Genomic DNA, 13,051 nt, shown 5'->3' with positions numbered 1-13,051 from the left:
GTGAGATTAGTGGGGAGGGGCAAAAGACTATTTCCTTCAGGGTCTTTGAGATCCCTAGCATAGTTCAAGGCCATCAGCATCCAAGTCGCTTTGGGATTAAAAAATTTTTAAAGTTCGGACATGGAGGACCGTCTCCAAACTTAAGCAGAATCACAACAGCCTAGCCTAGGAACCTGCATTTTAACAATTTCCCACAGGGGACCTTTTGCACCCACCCTCTAAGATGTGAAACCTTGGCCCAGTGTTGCTGGCCTTGTGGTGGAGGAGGAAGGGGACTGGAGAAAGGAAATGATCCTCATCACCCAACCTGGCCTTAGCCCTTGGGAAGTCTGAAGAGAACGTCCTGTCACCTGCCTGCTCTGCGCCCAGGCTGGAAGAGAGGGAGCAGATTCCTGTATTCATGCCCTGACTGGGGCATCCTGCCTCTCAAACAGGTAGAAGTTTTGGAGGAACAGTTCTGGAGGTCTGGGGCCAAAGTTTCACTAGTGAGAGCTCTAGGTTGGGTCTCTGATCTAAAGGATCCTGGCCACAGTGTGCAAGTGTGTGCATGAAGGAGGGGGGAAGGGTGGCAGTGGTCTACATATCCTCTGTCTGGGCACCACAGAAAGTTGTTTTGATGCTCCCCCACCCCCACCCCCATGGACACAAGGGGCCTGAGGTTGCCCTCTACTCTTTCCCAGCTTCCAGGGCCTGGGAGTGGAGGTCCACCCTGTAACCATGACAGGTCCAGATGCACTGCTTCACTCCACAGATCCCAGAAAATGATGAACATTGTGGACCCTAGGACCCAGAGAACAACTCAGGCACAAAGCCTCCCCCTACCCCCCCACTCCCAGCTGCTTCCTGCATCTCAGGCCTTCCTGCGGCCTCTGCCTCCTCCCCCGCCCTTTTCCCTTCCATCCTCTTCCTCTTCTTTCCAACCTCCCACTCTCTACCCCTTTGCCTAGAAGGGCTGTCAAAGGGAATCCTTACACCCCTCCACTGTAGGTGTGTGTGTGTGGGATATAAACCAGTTAGCACGTGTAAAAGAGCGTGGGGGATGGGGTGTGGGAAGCCGCCTGGGAACCCTGAATATTGGGACAGGGAGGGGCCAGGAACCACAGGACTGGATCCTGAGGCTGGCAAGCCTGAGACTAAGTGAGAGGGAAGATTTGGGCTCTGAGCTGGAGCCGGAAATGAACCCAGACTTCAGGCTTTACAAGGCCACCTGCCTTTTCTTTGCCCAGCTGGTCAGGAAACTTTCCCCTCCCCAATTTTACACTTTGGCACCAGGCACAGGGAAGAAGCCAACCTCAATCTCCCTTCTTTTCTTATCTCTTAAAAGATTGCTCTCAGGAACAAGCTTTGGGACTTGGGTTTCCAAGCTCAAGTCTGGGGCTTGGGGGCTCCCTCCTGCCCTCAACCCCACTATAGAAGTGGGTTAGACAGAAATCTTACCTAGCTGGGGTTGGGGGGTTTGGGCAGCGTGTCCTCAGAAGCTCTGTGAGTTGGAGGAGGGCAAAGGCCCCTGGGTGTTCTGCCCAGAATCTCCCACACCCTTTGGTGAGTCATCGCAACTGGTCCCAGCCCAAGGGGTCTGTGCCCACGCTTCTGGCCAGGTGGGAAAGACAGCTTCTAAGGCTGGGAGGAGGAGCCTTCAAGCCCAGGGACCCTAGGGCCCCCAACCACATCTTCAGCAGCACTTTGAATAGAACTAGAATTCTTGGGATGCTAGGGTCTTCCTGTCCTGAGACTTCCAAAAGTGAACACCTTTAAGGGCTGGGATGCAGGAGGGTGGAGTCAGCCCAGAGTTTAGATGTCTGAGGTTAATGAGTGGGATTATTTTTTCATGGGCTCCTGGTTAGCTCAATGACACCCCCAGCCAGAATTCCTGAAGAAGCTTTTATTAAGCAATAAGTGCTTTGCCATTATTCCTTCCCTGGAGTCAGGCACTAAGCTGGCTGCCTGGGAGATTTGTCTCCTTCATCCCCTCCTTGCCTGCCTTGAACAGTACATTTTTGGCCACATCCCCCCATGTATGTGAAGATGAGGAGGATTATTACTTTAGGGAGAGTTGCCATCCAAATTGGAGGTTTTAAATCTAATTTTTATCCCTCAGGTTGCAATCCTCACCTGTGTCCTCCAGTTCAGTACCCCAGAGTATTTAACCATTCTTTCTTTTTCCATCGTCCTTTGTGGAGGGGGCCTTGATGGCCAAGTTGCCTGGTGGTCTTTGAGTAAAAGTTCGTTCTTTACCTGTGCCCTGAAATAGAGGGTGGAGTGGTTCCCCAAGTTGACCCAGAAGCTAGGCTCTCAGAGTTCAAATCCTGGCTCCACCACTTACTAGCTATGTGATCTTAGACAAGTCACCTAGCCCCTCTGTGCTCTGACAGGATAAACTGAGGAGAAAGTAGCTGAAACACAGAAGATGGAGGGTGTGGGGAAGGAGATGCCTTTCACAATCCTTGCTAAAAAGGCTGGAGGCTCCTATTGGGAGAGAGAAAATCCTCCAACTCTTCTTCATAAAGCTTCTCCCTGGTTTCCCACCTACCCCCAGATCTGATGAGGACCCTTAGAACTTGCTCCTTAAGGCTTGCTAGTTTTAAATACTAGGTGTAACTGTAAAGATGGGTGATGATGGCAGGGAGAGACCTGATTTATGATAAGTACCAAACCCTTGGCGCCCCGGGCTCAGGCCCGGCCCGGCTGGGTGCCAAGGCTGGCTTCTCTTCCCAGCGCTGGGGCCTTGAGACTCAGACTCTGCAAGTGGTGTTTTCCTGGCCACAGTCATCTGATCAGAGGCTGGCCTTCAGCCGGTTTATGTTGAGCCAGTTGTCCCTGCCCCAGTTGCTCTCCTTTAGCTATTTTCCTCTACTAGGGACTTGGGCTGATAGGAGAAGGCTGGAAAGGTATATGTATATGTGTACATGCTTTATATACCAAACTCAAATCCAGGATGTCCGTGTTGCAGGGCCTTTAATGGCCCTTGGCTGACCCCTTCCCAGGGGGGAATGAAGAAGGCTGAGTTGTGAAGAGAAAAGTGACTTAGCAGTTTTGGAGGAAAGAGACCGGGCTAGAGTTCAGAGGTCTGAATTGAGTCCTAGCTCCATCTGTTTTCTGGGTGACCTTGGACTAGTCATTTGTACTCTGAGAGTCCCTAGTTCCTCAAAATGTTTAATGTGGATGTCTGAATGTATCTCCTGAGCAGGGGTGATCCTGGATCTCCCCCGCTCAGTGTGGAGCAGAGCAGAACATGGGCTTTGAAGCCAGATCATCTTCATTAGAATCCACGACCTGCCACTTCCCGGTTAAGGGTCTTCAAATTCTGCACTATCAAATTGAGATAACATATTGACCTCATAGTATTATGGGGATTAAGTGAGTTTGAAATGCTTACAACATTTAGAACAGCTCCTGGCACAGAGTAGGAGCTTGGTGTTGACTGTTATTGATTGCATGTGTGTCTGAACGCGTGTGAGTGCGCGTACACGTATGCTCATGTGTGGGGCGGTATGGCTGAAAACGGCTCAGTGTTTGCGTCTCTCCATGTGTTTTCATGGGCAGACATGGGCCTCTTGTTTCTTTCTAAGATCTATTATAGGAAATAATGCAATATAAGCACCCCTGCTGGCATCGCCTCCAAATCCTTTGGAATCATCTTTTGGAGTGAAGGTGACCTCTCCTCTCTACCTTCCAAAGGGTTTTTCATTCCTGCTTCTTGGTTCCTTAGTTCCCCATTGCCCAGGTGGGAAGAGGGGTTCCCTAGGGTTGTCCCACAGCTGGGAAACTGCCTTGCTGCCTGGGTCCCTCTGTTCTGCCCCCTTCTTTCACTCACCCTCCACACTTCACTCTAGTGCTGCTGGGAAAGTTTGGATGCATCTTGGAGATCTAGGAGGGAGACCAAGAAGGAGGAATGTGTGTGTGTGTGTGTTGGGGGTGGGGGCAGAGGAAAGATTTCTCTAAATCATCAGTTGCTTTAAAAGTAAGCCTATATTTAGCCTGGCTTGGAGGGCCTGTAAATATGTATTTTGCAACCCAGACAGCCATAGCTGTGGGAGCTCCAGAGAAATGCAGGGAGGTCAAAGAAAAAAAAAAAAAGCAGAAAGATTGGGCAATATATTTTGTCATCAGTAGATTCGAAGAATTCTTTCTGCTGTCTGCTCCAAATGCTAATAGTACACACTCCTGAGTGTTGATGGTGGTTTCTATTTCTCATCTACTCTGGATCCCGTGCAGGGTGCTGAAGAGGACACTGGCTCTCAGAGCACCTTTCTTCACCAGCCTTGCCTCACCTGCCGTGGGTCAAAGGAAAGAGACCTGCCCCTTCTAGCTCCCTCCTGCTTGGCTCTGCCAGGCTGGGCCAGGCTGGTTTGGTGCCTGGCACAGGTGTAGCCCCCATAAGGCCAGCTCGCCAGTCTCCCACACTCAACCCCTTGCACTTCACGTGGTCTTGGGGGTGAATGATGGGGGCACAAATCCTACCACTTCAGGGCAATTCTTCACAGAACTTTCTTAAAAAAAGGTACTTTTACTTTTTAAAACTCTTAGTTTGAAAAGTTTTTATAAAAATAAGAAAAGTTCAGCCCCGCCAGTGTGGCTCACTGGTTGAGCATCAACCCATGCACCAAGAGGTCGCCCATTCAATTCCCGGTCAGGGCACATGCCCAGGTTGTAGGCCCCCATCCCCAGTGCAGGGCATGCAGGAGGTGGCCAGTCGATGTTCTCTCTCATTGATGTTTCTGTCTCTCTCTCCCTCTCCCTTCCTTTCTCTCTAAAATCGATAAAGGGAAAAAAAATTAAAAAATAACAAAAGTTCAGAGAATCACATAACAAACCAAATTTTCAAATCTAGTATTGTGTCATTTTTGCTTCAGGTTCTATCATATAAAAGAAATAGAACATGGGAGTTTGAGCTGAAGCCCCCCCCCCCCCCCGCCCCGATCCCGCTGCCTGCCCCACCCACTCTTACAAATTGGTAATGCATCCTTTAGAGCACATACTTCCAAAGTTATTATTATTAATAGTAAAATATACATAACAACATTTACTATTTTCACCATTTAAAGTGCCCAGTTCAGGGGCATTACGCACAATTCACACTATTGTGCAACCGTCACCACCATCTGCAGAACTTTTCATCTTCCCGACTGGAACTCTGTGCCCATTCCATAATAACTCCCGACGTCCCCACCTCCCAGCCGCTGGCAGCTACCATTCTACCTCCTGTCTATGAATGTGATTACTAGGTGCCCCATATAAGTGGCATTGCACAGTACTTGTCCTTTTGTGTCTGGCTTATTTCGCTTAGCATAAATTTATTAATGTTGTGGCATGTGTCAGAATGTCCTTCCTTCTTAAGTCAATCCATAATTTCATGTTTTTCCTACACATTTAAATATCCATAAATCAACATATAGTAATGTTTTCTGTATTATTAAAATGTATATAACAACCATTATACTGTGCATATCATGTCTTTTTTCTTTTTAAATAACTTATTTCAATAGAAATATTTCAGAAAACTGCACTTTAATCCAATTTAAGTTAGCATGTGCAAACACACTGAAGAGCTCAAACTCACATTTGCATATTAAACAGAAACAAAAAGTGGGAGAGGAACCAAGCTACACGGCACTTAAGGAGGTCATAGTGCAATCAAGTACTTTGTCATAAGTACCTCAAGTTCACTGGGATAAAGGATAAAAATGGCTTGTGTTTTCTTGTATATATTCATCTCTGGATACTTATCCCCACAGATGTTTATCCTTTAGATTCCACTGTGAATGAGTTCCCCACACATCCACACTTCAGTAGGCTGTAAAACAATGAATTTGTCAATAATCAAAGTGTAGAAACTCTTGAGAGTCTCGTGACCCCTTATCAGTTATTCTGTCAGACCTAGTAAGTCAATAATTACTCGACTATATTTGTGAATAGTTCTAACAGGTGATATCTTAAGAGGAAACTTAATATTTCTTACCTGGTACCTAAAGTATGGCTAATATTTATGAAATTTTCTGTCTCAAAAACAAACAAACAAACAAACAAAAACTTTGATCCCAAAGCACTCTAATGATGTATTCCTTTAATTTCACCACTACTTTGTAGTCCAATGACTAGAATAAAAATTTAAATTCTGCTAATAACTAACCCTCAAGGACCAGTTAACCCTTCGTGTGGCTTTAAAGACCATGTCTATTTACCTACTCTTATGTTTTTTTCTTCCCACTTGACATGTTTTTTCACAATGGAGCCACAATGATACATATGGCTTTGGTTCCTTCATTTCAACTTCTATTTATTATTTCATCATGTGAATACACCGTAATTTCTTTGTTATTTACTGACGAGGATTTGAGCGGTTTCTATGTTTTGCTGTTATAGGTAGTGCTGCGGTGAATACTCTTGTACTTGTCTGAATCATCTTTAGAGTACATACCTAGGAGCAGAAAGCCGGGTTTGTAGAGAAGGCACATTTTCAACTTGATTGCAAATTGCTCTCTATGGCGACCAAACCAATTTATGCTCTCACCACCAGTGTTTGCACAAGGCATCTTGTCTGACTACATTCTTGCCAACATCTGCTCATGTTAGGCTTTATTTTTGCCTATCTGATGGGTGTAAAGTGGTAGCTCATTTGAATCTGCATTTCTTGTCTATGAGGTCAAGTATCTTATCATGCTCTTTGGCCATCTGGGTTTCCTCTGGGCAAATTGCTTATGTCCATGTTATTGACTATCTATCGCAGCTTTTGCTACAAGTAACAGAAAGCCCGACTAGATGTGATTTAAACCAAAAAGGAATTTTACTATCTCACATAACAAGAAGTCCTCCCCACTGATGTGGCTCAGTGGATTGAGAGTCCTGCCAGGGACTGAGAGGTCCCAGTTTAATTTGAGGTCAGGGCACATGCCCAAGTTTTGGGCTCAATCCCCAGTAGGGGGCGAGCAGGAGGCAGCTCATCCATGTTTCTCTCTCACATTGATGTTTCTATCTCTCTCTCCCTTCCTCTCTCTCTAAAAAAAAAGGAAGTTCTAGGGTTGGTTAATTCAAAGGCTTGACGGTGACATCAAGGACCAGGTTCTTTCCATCTTTCTATCATACCCTCCTCATATGTGGGCTTGCCTCTTAGATTGGACCGTTTGTGGTCCATGATGGCAGCCTCAGCTCTGAGTGTCTCATGAGGACAACAATGTCTAGAGGCAGAAGACAGTGAATGTTTCCTTAGTGTCTCTTTCCCAAAGGCCCCGCAGGAGATCTCTCTTCCAGTCTTTGTGGACAGAATTGCATACATGTCCACACCTAAACCAGTAATTGATCAGAGAAATTGAATCATCATGTTATTATTATTTTTTATCATGTTATTTAGACCAATCACTGTCCACTTGATGGGGCTGGGGGAGGCCCAGCCTCCTGCAAAGCCTAGACCCCTGATTCCTGAATCACACTAGGGATTTATTATTGAAGAAGAGGGGACAGGATGCCATTGGGGTGGCGCTCAAAAGGTCTGTGCTTTCTTTATTGATTTGCAGGAGGTCTTTATATCCTGGATACTAACCTCTACCTGTTTTATGTGCTGCTAACATTGTCACCCGGGCTGTCACAGTCTTTTAATGTTGTTTATAATGTCATTTTCATAGCAGAAAGCTTTTTTTGGGGGGTAATGTAGTAAAATCAGTCTTTTGTTAGTCATGTTTCTTGTCTAAGAAATATTTTCCTGCTCTGAGATCTACATTTTCTTCTAATTATTTTAAAGTTTTATTTTTCACTTTTAGGTTTTTAATCCATCTGGAATAAATCTTTATGGATGGTGTGAATATTTTTCATATGAAAAGCCAAATGTCACAATACTTTTTTATTGAATAGTTTATTCTCTCTTACTGAATTGCAATGCCACTGCCTTCATAAATCATAAATCATAAATCAAATTCCCACATACACTTGGAACTGTTTCTGGGCACTCTATTCTATTGATCTCTTTGTGTAGCCCTGCACTGATACCACATTGTTTTAATTACTATCGCTTTTAAATAAGTCTTGGTATCTGTTAGGGACTTATTTTTTTTCGCAATTGTCTAGTCTTTTCCTGGTCCTTTGCTTTTCCATATTAATTTTAGAATTAGTTTCCTCACTTTCTGAAAATTCCTCTTGGAATATTAAGTAGACTTACATTAAACCGATAGATTAATATGGAGAAATTGTCTTCACAGCACTGATGATTCACAACCTTATAATGAATACATCTCTCCATCTCTCAGTTTATTCCTTTTATAGCCTATAGTTTTTCTTCACAAATATCTTTAAATGCCTTTTCTAAGTTTTTATCAGGGTTCTATTAAATTTTAATTTTATTGTGATTTCTTTTAAAAAAGATATAGTTTCAAATAAATTATTGCTCATTATAGAATCACTGTTGAATTTTGAATTTTATTTGTATTTGGATGTTCATCTTTGTCCAGCAAGCTTGCTGATCTCTCTTAATAACTCAATAACATGCCCGTGGGGAATCTTTTGGATTTTCTATATAAATAATCATACCATCTGCAAAAAATATCAGAGATTTTGTTTCTTTTCTGTTCCTAATCCTTCTGTTACTGAGTGGTGGTTTCTAAATCTGACTTCGGGCCATACCAGTGGACTGGCCCTGGGCAGCTACTGCCTTGCACTGTCAGTTATAAATAAATAAAAGACCCCGTACTTTCTCCAGACCTTTACAGTTTACAAAGCACTTTTGCTTCCATTATCTCATGGAGCCTTATTAACCCTCTCTTCTCAGAGAGGGAGTGTCTCCGTGGAAAGAAAGGGCTCTGGGTCTCACATCCACAGAGCTAGCTGTACAGACCACTGTGCTGTGGGACCTCGGACACGCTCCCTTCTCTGTAAACTAGAAAGTTTGGCCAGGAATGGTCTCTGGCATTCTCAGACTCATGACTGATGGCTTTGGGCAGCCACGGGGCCCAAGGCACCCCTCTGAGGGCTAAGTCCACTAGTAAGAAGGGGTATTCTGGGTACACTTAGGTCCTCAGGCTGGTGCTCCCTAATGTCGTCGGTGGGGGTGAGTGGGGAAATACAGAAACGTCCTTGAAGTCGGAGGGTTGACACAGATGGCGGGGAGGGTGGGGAGGAGGGCATTGTGTCCAGCCCCGGCCTCCGTGCGGGTTCTCCCCCCCGTTTGGAAGAACATCCTCCGGACCCGGAAGGGGAGGACGAGGTACAGCTAGAGGCGCGGGTCCCCTCCTCCGTCGCTCGCCGCGCTCAGCACCCATCTCTGGCACGCATCCCCATCCCCGGGCGGGGCGCTCCGTAGCCACTCCGCTTCTTTACCCCCATCCCATCCCCACCCCACCCCCACTCCCACTCCCACTCCCACTCCCACTCCCACCCCGCACCCTCCCCGTCCCAATGTTGCGCAGGCGTAGGCGCAGGCGCAGACGCAGGCGCAGGCCCGGGCTGGAACCGGCGAGCGCGCCCTCTCGTGGCCAGCTAACAGATCGCACCCTTTGTTGTTGCGCTGGGGGCGGTCTAGAGGCTGGCGGAGAACGATGTGGGTGGAGTCTGGGACGCAAATACGACAATCAGATCACAATGACGAGAATCCCTTTTCTTTGTCCCTCATGACAACATATCATCCCCCTTTTAGATGCAGACGAAAAAATCATGGCTCTCAGAGGTCAAGAGACAGGTTCATAGAGACGGAAGTGGGATGAGACAGAGTTGGGGAGATCATTCATTCATTCATTCATTCATTCCGCAAACATTCACTGAAATGGGGAGAGGCAGATACAAAGGACCAGATTAAACTGAGACACTGAAGGGCCAATATCCGGCAGAAAACTGGAAGACAGGTGCGGATGGCAAAGTAGCAGGGACAGAGACCCAACTAGCAGAGGGCAGGGCTGGCCCTGTGGGGGCAAGGCTGAGAGGCCAAGGAGGCAGAGAGCTGACCCTTCAGTACCCCAGAGGGATGCTCCAACTGGTGAGGACCAAATCGGGAACTCAAGATGGGACAACTGAGCACCAGGAGGGACAACTAGTTGCAAAGGACTGAAGCAGTCGAATACGTTTAAAGCCATAAATTCATAATTATACCACTAATTTTAAAAAGCGAATGGGTTACAGTTTAGAGGATGCTAGAGAACCAACTCATTATTTGGAAATTGGTAAATACAGGAAGAGAGTCAAGCGTTTATCCTGTCTTTCCTATGAGAGCTGTATATCGCTCAATAACCAAATAGTAAGTGAGGGGCAGTTTTTCTGTCTAGAATTATTCCAGCTAATAAACAAAAGAGTGATTGGATTTGAATGTCACCATTTTATATTAAAAAAAGAAAGAGCAGATGGATGAGGCACTGAGATCAATGGCTGCTGCGCCTCTGGGTGGAAGAAATATTACCACCTATGAAGAAGTCTTGCCAAAGAAAATGGAACCTACACCTGATTGGGACTCTTGACCCAATTACAGTTTATGAAAAATAACAAGTACAGGAAATACAATTTACAAGAAGTACAAAGGTCAGAGGAACATGTAAAAGAACACCGTAGAGATGCAATCAACAAAACCCAAACTGTGGAAAATTACACAACAAACAACCTGGTTCCCTCAAAGAAAAAGAAAGAGACACACACACAGTGTGTGTGTGTGTTGGAATAGGAACCTATAGATTTAGAGATTTAAGAGAGGCCTGTCAGTGAGTTTCAATATGTGCACTTTATTTGAATCCCTATGCAAACAAATACATTGTTTTTTTTAAAAAAAGACATTTATAAGAAACTGGAAATTTGAACTCTATTGGTCTCATATTAAGGAATTATTAACTGTAAGGTCTAATAATGTGATTAGGTATAATAATTGTGATTATGTTAAAAATTATTCTCTTCCAAAGACATGTATGTACTGATATGTTGACAGAGGCAATTAAATAGGAGGGGGGAATTGGGAAGGGTATAGATGAAACCAGACTGGCCATGAGTTGATGATTGTTGAAGCTTGGTGATGAATATATGGGGGCTCATTATATTATCCTATATATTTCTTTTATTTTAAAATTTTTAGTCCTGGCCGGTTTGGCTCAGCGGTTAGAGTGTCAGCCTGCGGACCGAGGGGTTAAGGGTTGGATTCCCAGTCAAGGGCATGTACCTGGGTTGCAGATTTGATCCCCAGCCCTGGTGGGGTTCATGCACGAGGCGACCAATCTATCTATGTGTCTCTCTCACATTGATGTTTCTCCCCCTGGCCCCCTTCTACTCTATCTAGAAAGCAATGGAAAAATATCCTTGAGTGAGGATTAGAAAAAATAAAAAATAAATACAATTTCTAAAATATGTGTAAAGATGTTGTGGCTCTTCTTCCTACCTGCAGACCCCAATGAATAAAAAGTGCTGAGCGTTACAGCAGCAGGTGGCAATCCAGAGAGCTCTGAGGGAGGGATGTCCCATGGTGGGCCAGCAGAGACTTCCAGCTGGTCCCTGGCACAGGCCCTGGTTCCCCTGGTTTTAGGGAGAGGAACAAGGATCAGCAAGGAAGGCTGGTTTCTCTGGACCTAGTGGCACTGGGTTTGGACACTGCCACCTTAAGACAGCTGAGGGTATGAGTGGGTGGCTCCAAAAATAGCAGAGAAGGCAGCAAGGGGAGGGAGGGATTCACTGGTGCTGCTGAGGGGCTGAGGCCCGGGCAGTGGGCCAGGCTCTGGCACCTCTGCTTGCTCCCCCAGAGCCCTCGGACTCACTTTGCCTCTAGAACCTTTCTCCCTCTTGCCCTCCATCTCTAAGAAGGCAGAGGTGCCAAGGTGACCCTGGGACAAACACCACTGAGAGCCTGAGTGGACGCTGACTCTGGAATTTGCTGGCTCTCTAGGGACAGGTGGGACAGTCAGGTGGTAAGAGAGTGGAAGGGACAAGGACGAAGTCACCTGCTCACCAGACACCCCAATCTACAGGCCAACAGGCCTCTTCAGGTCCTAGCCAGTGCAGGGCCCAGACATCCTGGCCTGGGGCATTTGCCAGGATGAGGTGGCAACACCTTTGTCTCAGGCCAGGAGGGATGCTCACCCAGCAACCAAGAATTTTGGAACTCTGCCACCCATGAGCCCCTGCCTCCTCAGGGCATCTGGGAGCATGCCCCTCTGCCTGCTCTGAGTGGGAAGCCCCCAGAAGGCAGGGTACCCCACTTCACACCTGCACTAAGGTCCTTTGGCAGACGCAGGAGGAAAGGGAAGGGGTGCCATGGACTGAGTCAGAACTGGGCTGAGAGCTTCACATGTACTCAGCTGGTCAGTAGTGTGGCCTTGGGGAAGTTGTACACTCCTTGTGCCTCCGTTTTCTCATCTGTAAATGGGAATAATAGTAATACTTACCTCGATGGAACTGCTGTGAGATGGAATGAGTTACTCTCCGTAAACGTACGCCAAACCTTCAGCATGTGACAGGAAGGGTTAGCCGTCATCACCCACCAGCACGCCAGCCCACCCGGTCAGGAGTCAGCCCACCTCCGTGTCCTCAGTGCCTGCTGTATGGCAGGTGCTCCTTGAACGTGCTGTATCCATGATCTGTGGATTCCTCACGAGGACACAGAGAGGCGAGCACGCTTCTTGCCAGTTCCTAGTTGTGGAAGCAAAGCCCAGAGAGGGCAGCGGAGTCTTTCAAGACCTCTGCAGTAAGTGCTCAGGGTGTGCGTGGCCAGGCCTGCAGGCCTCTTGCCTGTGACCCTCTCCCCTGTCTCTTCTCAGCTGGTCCTGTCTAGACCTCTCTCTCTTAGACCTGGGGTACACATCGGAGGTGCTTGGTCTGGGGAGGAGAGCTGGATGCGCAGGCACACCCAGGTGCTGCGAGGAAGCTGTCACCCAGCCTCCTACACCTACTAGTGGCCAGGACTGGACCAGGTCCAGGGATCCAAAGATAAGATCCTAGTTCAACCCCTAAGCTGTGTGGTTTGGAGCTAGGGGCCCTCCAGCTGGGCCCAGGGGAGGACGGGAAGGTTCAGGGAGGGGAGGAGGCCTGTGCTGAGTCTTGAAAGGTGAGAGGTTTGCCTGAGGGCAGGAAGGGAACTCTGGGCAGAGGGCGCAGTGTGGACAAA

Source organism: Molossus molossus, unplaced genomic scaffold (genome assembly GCF_014108415.1).
Source record: "Molossus molossus isolate mMolMol1 unplaced genomic scaffold, mMolMol1.p scaffold_m16_p_19, whole genome shotgun sequence".
NCBI lineage: Eukaryota > Metazoa > Chordata > Mammalia > Chiroptera > Molossidae > Molossus > Molossus molossus.
The sequence above is the reverse complement of the archived record's forward strand: the minus strand, read 5'-3'. Positions refer to the sequence as shown.